Below are 6805 nucleotides of genomic sequence, written 5' to 3' on the forward strand. Positions count from 1 at the left end.
GTTGAGGGAGGCGGACGCCACCGATCCACCTCAGCGCGCTGCATCTCTCAGACCAGACAGAACAGCAGCGTGCAGATCCGACATCATCTGCCTTCATGTTCAATCAATGTGTCGTTAAACATGACAAAGGTAAATATATTTATTTCATGTAAATGCACTAATGTGTTTTATAAATGAAGTAAACACAGACTCATGGTCTCTACATTACTGCTGATGTTTGTGAAGCAGCAGTAAACGTAAACAAAAAGCAAAAAGTAAACGTTTTCACACACACACACACACACACACACACACACACACACACACACACACACACACACACACACACACACACACACACACTCACACACACACACACACACACACACACACACACACACACACACACACACACACACACACACACACACACACACACACACACACACACACACACACACTCACACACACTCACACACACACACACACACACACACGTACAGCTCTATGATTGACAGCCCTCCGTCCTCTCAGGGACTCAGCAGATGGTTTCTAATTGCTGCTGAGCGCCGTGTCGGTCTGCAGCTGAGACTAAATTGGAGGTTTGAGCTTCAGGTAAACACTGAGGCTCTTTTCCTGCACACTTCAAACACCTGCAGCCTCCCAGCATGCACCATTCACACACACACACTCTGTCTCACACACACACACACACACACACCATACAGATTAACATGGGCCTTTTTCTGAATGGATTTCCTCAGCTGTGGAGCTGAGGATACGATGAGGCAATGGAAACATTAACCCCTCGTTAAATCAGAACTTTTCCTAAGTTTATGGCCAGCAGCCGTGAAACCACAGCCTATAGTCATGGGCCGTACATTAACCATACATCAGCCCTTTGCTGTAGGATTCCCCTGGCCTCCTGCTCCGAGGACGCTCAGGCAGAGACAGATCCAGAAAAGCGTACCTGCATCAGAGGCATGAAGAGGGGGAGCCAGGGGCTGAAGGATACAGAGGGAGATTACTCCGCCTTCATGTGGAAAATGCATGCACAAATAGGTCATCACTTGGCTTTAGACGTCCACTCTGGGTCTGATGTGCAAAGGCTGCAAAGCGTCACAGACAGACAAAGGGCTCATCCCCGTGATAACAGCTGAGCTGGAGAGACTCTGATGAATCCTGAGGAGCTGAGCGTCTGCAGAGCTGCTTCCTCTGAGCTGACCTCCACGGTGCAGCTTCACATAGAGACCAGCCCACCACACACACACACACACACACACACACACACACACACACACACACACACACACACACACACACACACACACACACACACACACACACACACACACACACACACACACACACACACACACACACACACACACACACACACACACACACACACACACACTCATTCATTTAGCTCTAGGACTTAAATAAGAGAGAGAACTTGTCTTCAGCGGAGGTCTTTGACTCACCGGTCCGCATCCTCCTCGTCAATACCTAATTGAGCTAATTGTGTTTAACATTACAAGGAAACAAAAAGCTGATTATTGATGAGACAGGTAAAAAGCAGAAACATTGGACGGCTACGCCGCCTCAAGTTCACTCAAATTTCAGAGATCTGAGCAGCTGGTGTGAAGGCCCAGACTTGATCTCTCTGTGTGTTGGAGTCTGCAGACACTTTGAAAGAGTCAAAGATGAGGATGTTGATTGAAAGAACGCAGCGTGGACCAAGAACTGAGGATCAACGAGGCACGGGCTACGTTTACGATGGGACAGTCTTCATATCGCACGCTGCACACGAGTTTTAAAAGATACAGAAACATTAGATTAGAGAAAGATGAGAACGCCACGAGACGTCTTCAGTCTCAACAAACATCCTGACTAATATCACTGATCAACCAGCATCATTTCATCAATGTTGTATAAAATGATCTTCCCTGTGAGCTCATGCAGATGCTCTAGATATATCAGAGAGGAGACGGGAAACGTTTCACAGCCACACGGGATCCAATCTGCTCAAAATAGGAAGCCGATCTCAGAAGGAAATCTGCAGAATAATCTCATCTGTTCAGCCTCGTCTTAGGGTTTACATCTTCTACAGGAGGCCTCAGAGATGTCAGCGTGTCATGCTCGTGTTAACAGCTCCACCAGGTTTAACTCTGCCAACAACAGCTGCTATTATCCCGGAGTGTGGGCCGGAAAGCTGCATGTTTATCTGTTTACCCCCAGCTACTGATGAGCCATTAGTTGTCTCCCAGAGCCATAAAGTCATGTGCTAAAGATCAGATACACACAAAGGGCCCATTAGCAAAAGGCCCTGCCAACAACCACACTTTCTGTGTGTGTTCTCTGCACCGAACCTCTCTGCTGTGTAACGACGTTTCTGTCCTTTTCAGCCATGCGAGCCTCCCCTGCAGATCCTTGAACAGTGTCATTGTTTAAACTGCACTGCGGCAGGATAATATTCTGATGCTTGGTGAGGCTACAATGCAGAATTATGGGAACATTTTGTAGATTTGTGCAAATGCTGTTTTTCTTTCCAAAACACCAACTCTGATAGCTGCAGACGAGAGGACTGTAAACATCCCCTGGAGTCACTACATGAACATAATCCTCAGACTCTGTCGACTTCTCTCTCCAGAGTTCAGTTTGCTGTCAATGTTGAATTCTTGTGTTTGGAACAAGCTTTAAAACAGTTGTGTGGTTTGTTTTGTGCATGTTCAAAGTGTTTTGTAAATTAGTGCAGTTTTATGCCAACCCGTCTCCATTCAGCTGTTTCTGCACCGTGTGTTCTCTCGCTCATGGCCTCACACGTCGCCTCCGTCAGAGACTCCAGAAGGGCTTTTCCATCTTAGTAACATCATGAAGTCTGTCTCAGTTGAATCATTTAAATCAAGCATTCAAGCAGTCTGTGCTCATTGAAACGAAGCCATCAAAACGCCGTCTTGCTTCCAGTAATCCGACAACATGCATGAGATTAACGAGACAGACAGATGAGAGCTGACAGGTTCACACTCACAGGCGCATTCACAGCTCCTCGTCAGCTTTCATTAAAGACACACGCAATCATCCCCACGCAGAGGTTACTCAGAGGTCACAGACGAGTCACTTACCAACGTTGATGACATTGGCAGACAGGAAGTGGCTGCAGGGAAGGCTGGCGGTGCTGACGAACGAGTCTCCATCCGTCGTCACCGTAGCCCTCGACCTGAGCGACGGGTTGGGGGAGTCGGTCACCATCGCCATCCGGGCTGCGACAGATTCCATGACTGTCGATGGATGATGGACACGTCTGGGCAGTCCCACTGTCTCCTGAGCCGACGACCAAACAGGCCTTTAAATCCGCTCTTCTTGAAGAGTCGATCAAATCCAGCCAATAAAAAAAGAGTGCGCTAGAAATTTCTCCTCAAAGCATATTCCAAAAAAAGTTGTGGGGAAGTAAGCAGCCAAAGAGATTCTTCAGATGTTTGGAAAGACTGAAACAGGAACCTGAAGGACTGCGTCAGACCGATCATCAGTCAAAAAACTAGAATCCTCGGCAGGGCAACGCACAAACTGTCACGTTAACAAAAGGGTTGGATGAAAATACTCCAGGAGATATTTAGTGTAGTGAGGAGCAGATCATGATGAAGGCCATCATTCAAAAACTCTTCTGGTCCTCCTGATCCCAGCCGTCATCCCGTCCCCTGTGAGAGAGTGTGAGGACAGACATGTTACCTGATGCATCCACTCAGACTAACTGCACACACACTTTTTACAGGCCGGCAGCTTCAAGCAACTTTAAAGTTCCACTAAACAGATTCTGACGTTTGTGCTGCGTGGCGGTCCAGGAGGGTCGGATCTGCACACGCTCAGGAGAGACCAGCATGTGTCGTGTCTCAGACATCGTGAGGCGGGCGAGCACCTCATCCTGTCTGATTCAGACTCTACCTTTAGTTTCTAATAGTCTGTGCACATCCCCGGTCAGGGGTCACCGGGGTCACCGGGGGTCACCGGGGGTCACTGGTCACGCCCTTTGGGCTCACTCGAACTTCACTTCACCTCAGATTCTGTTCACCCTTCTGCAGAAGAGTTTAAAATATTCAGACACGCACAAGACGAACTGTGTGAGTACAAATGTGGAGTTGGGATTAAAAGTTTTCAGGAACTTTAAGTCAATTTAAATTATTCAAGTTTTAGAGAAAACCTTTGTTCAGCTGCCGACATGTTACACCTCACACACACTTCAGCTCTCCTACCTGAGCTTCTTTTGTTTGCTCACCTTTTGGCCTACTGCCACACATTACTCACTCTGTCACACACACACACACACACACACACACACACACACACACACACACACACACACACACACACACTGAGTTTATATAACATGAAGTAACCTCTCAGTGTGAATGGATCCTTTAAACTCAGCTTTTAGGCTTTTATTTCTACTGACGTGTGTGTGTGTGTGTGTGTGTGTGTGTGTGTGTGTGTGTGTGTGTGTGTGTGTGTGTGTGTGTGTGTGTGTGTGTGTGCGTCAGAGTCTGCACATTGCTCTGGTTAGAGGACGTGTTTGGATCTGTTTTTGAAGTCTGGCGGTCAGATTGCCTGAGCTGCAGGTCGAGGCACGTTCCTGTTACCTCCACACACACACACACACACACACACACACACACACACACACACACACACACACACACTAACACACACTAACACACACACACACACACACACACACTCGACCTGGACACAGGAAAAGGTGTGTGTGTTCGGGGGAATGTTGTGTGTTTTACTATGGCTGGAATGTTTGGAGGTAATTCCACAGCCAACATGCTGTCGGATGTTTTTCCCGCGCTGATTCTTTGTGAAACTCTGGAAGATGTTGCAGGGAAAATACCTGAAAAACGTTTTTATTGTTTGCATGGTAATAAAAGAACGTCTGCTTCACGACAGGGCAGCAAACAAAAAACTTTGCACCCTTCTCATTTATTTGTCTGATGCGTTCTTCTGTGGAGCATCAAACAGTTAGTGACTGTAAGACAATGAATCAGTTATTTAGAAAAGCTAAAAGAGAACATTTTCTTAACCAGCTTTTCACATCTCGTCAAGTAGTAGCAATCATTTATTTTAAAAAGCATGAACAATGTTCCCCTCACCAAAAAATACTGGTTAGCTTATTTTCTCTGCAAACAGCTGAATTACTTTACAGGGTGCATATTTGTAAAAATCCACTTCAACAGTGTTTGTGAATATTTCTTTAGTAACCTGAGAGTCTACCGACCCACATCATGTGACATAAATCCATCCAGTCCTCTGTGCAGAAGTCTGACAACACAGAGAGAAATGCTCCGTTTTAAATGTGCCCCCCTTGTGATGTCACAGTGGGATTCTGGTTACAATAAACAAACTCCCCTCCGCTGGTATCTCCACCCATGGACTCCAGACTAGAATAAAACTTTTGAGCAAGTCCGCCATTTTTTATTCTTACTCGTGAATGAGTGATGTCTACCGGGGAAAACTCAGGGGGCGGAGCTTATTAGATTTAAAGAGACACACACACCAAAACGGAGCGTTCAGAGAGAGCTGGTTTCTGCAGGGTCACAAACCTCCTCTGCTGCTTGATTCATGTTATATTTGAACCAAAGCTCAGAAACACAGATGTTTCACTTAGACCACAGGGGGCGCTGTTTGAGAACAGGGCGAATATGTCATCTTTAACAAAAGTGGCAGGAATGAACGACTTGCTTTGTGCATCAGACGTACTTCACTGTTGCTCATGTTAAAGAAGCCGATCACGAAGAGTAATGACTGTAACATGGAACAAAAGAGTTCCTGCAGGCGGTGACATTAACCTGCAGGTCGACACCCTTTTTCTAACCAAGTGGAGCGAGTCAGAGACAAGCCGATGCAGGTCATGCACTTAACCTCTGTTTCACAACAGCCAGCGCTGGTGAAGTCACCGAGACAGCGAGCGCTTTCACATCAGCTCAACTGAGTGAAACACGACCATAAACACACAGCGCAGCCCGAGGACAAAAGACGTGACATACTGTAGAGCGGCGGCTGTCGCTGAAGGGGCCGCAGTCTGAGACGACTCTCATGACTACAATCTGCACGCCACAATGACAGCCTGAATAATGCAGGAGGAGTGTTGTGAGAGTGTGAGTCAGCTGGAGCAGAGTGTGTTTCAGCTTGTGGTCTGTTGTTGTGACTAACATGTTACAAACTGTGGAGCTGCCTGCGCTCCGATGATGAATGAGAGGCATTTTCACATCGCCACTCCTGACAGTTTCTAAAGACTTTCTGGAGGACTTCTCCTGATCTGCTTGTTCACACATGCACCTCGCAGCGGGGGATGAACGCTGTCGGGTGGGAGGGGGAGGGGGAGGGGGAGGGGGGGAGGGGGAGGCGGGGCTCTCTTGAGGCAAGACATCCAGAAGTAGCGGATGAAGCAGCAGAGTCCTCTATAATGAGAATCTGTGTGTTTGTATGAGTGCAGAGTGGAGAAGAAGGAGCACAGGTTGATTAGAGCACGGAGACGGTAGAGGTGGCGTGCAGACAGTCTGTAGAGACGGTAGAGGTGGCGTGCAGACAGTCTGTAGAGACGGTAGAGGTGGCGTGCAGACAGTCTGTAGAGGTGGCGTGCAGACAGTCTGTAGAGGTGGCGTGCAGACAGTCTGTAGAGGTGGTAGAGGTGGCGTGCAGACAGTCTGTAGAGACGGTAGAGGTGGCGTGCAGACAGTCTGTAGAGACGGTAGAGGTGGCGTGCAGACAGTCTGTAGAGACGGTAGAGGTGGCGTGCAGACAGCCTGTAGAGACGGTAGAGGTGGCG

The sequence above is a fragment of the Symphodus melops genome (genome assembly GCF_947650265.1).
Source record: "Symphodus melops genome assembly, chromosome: 13".
NCBI lineage: Eukaryota > Metazoa > Chordata > Actinopteri > Labriformes > Labridae > Symphodus > Symphodus melops.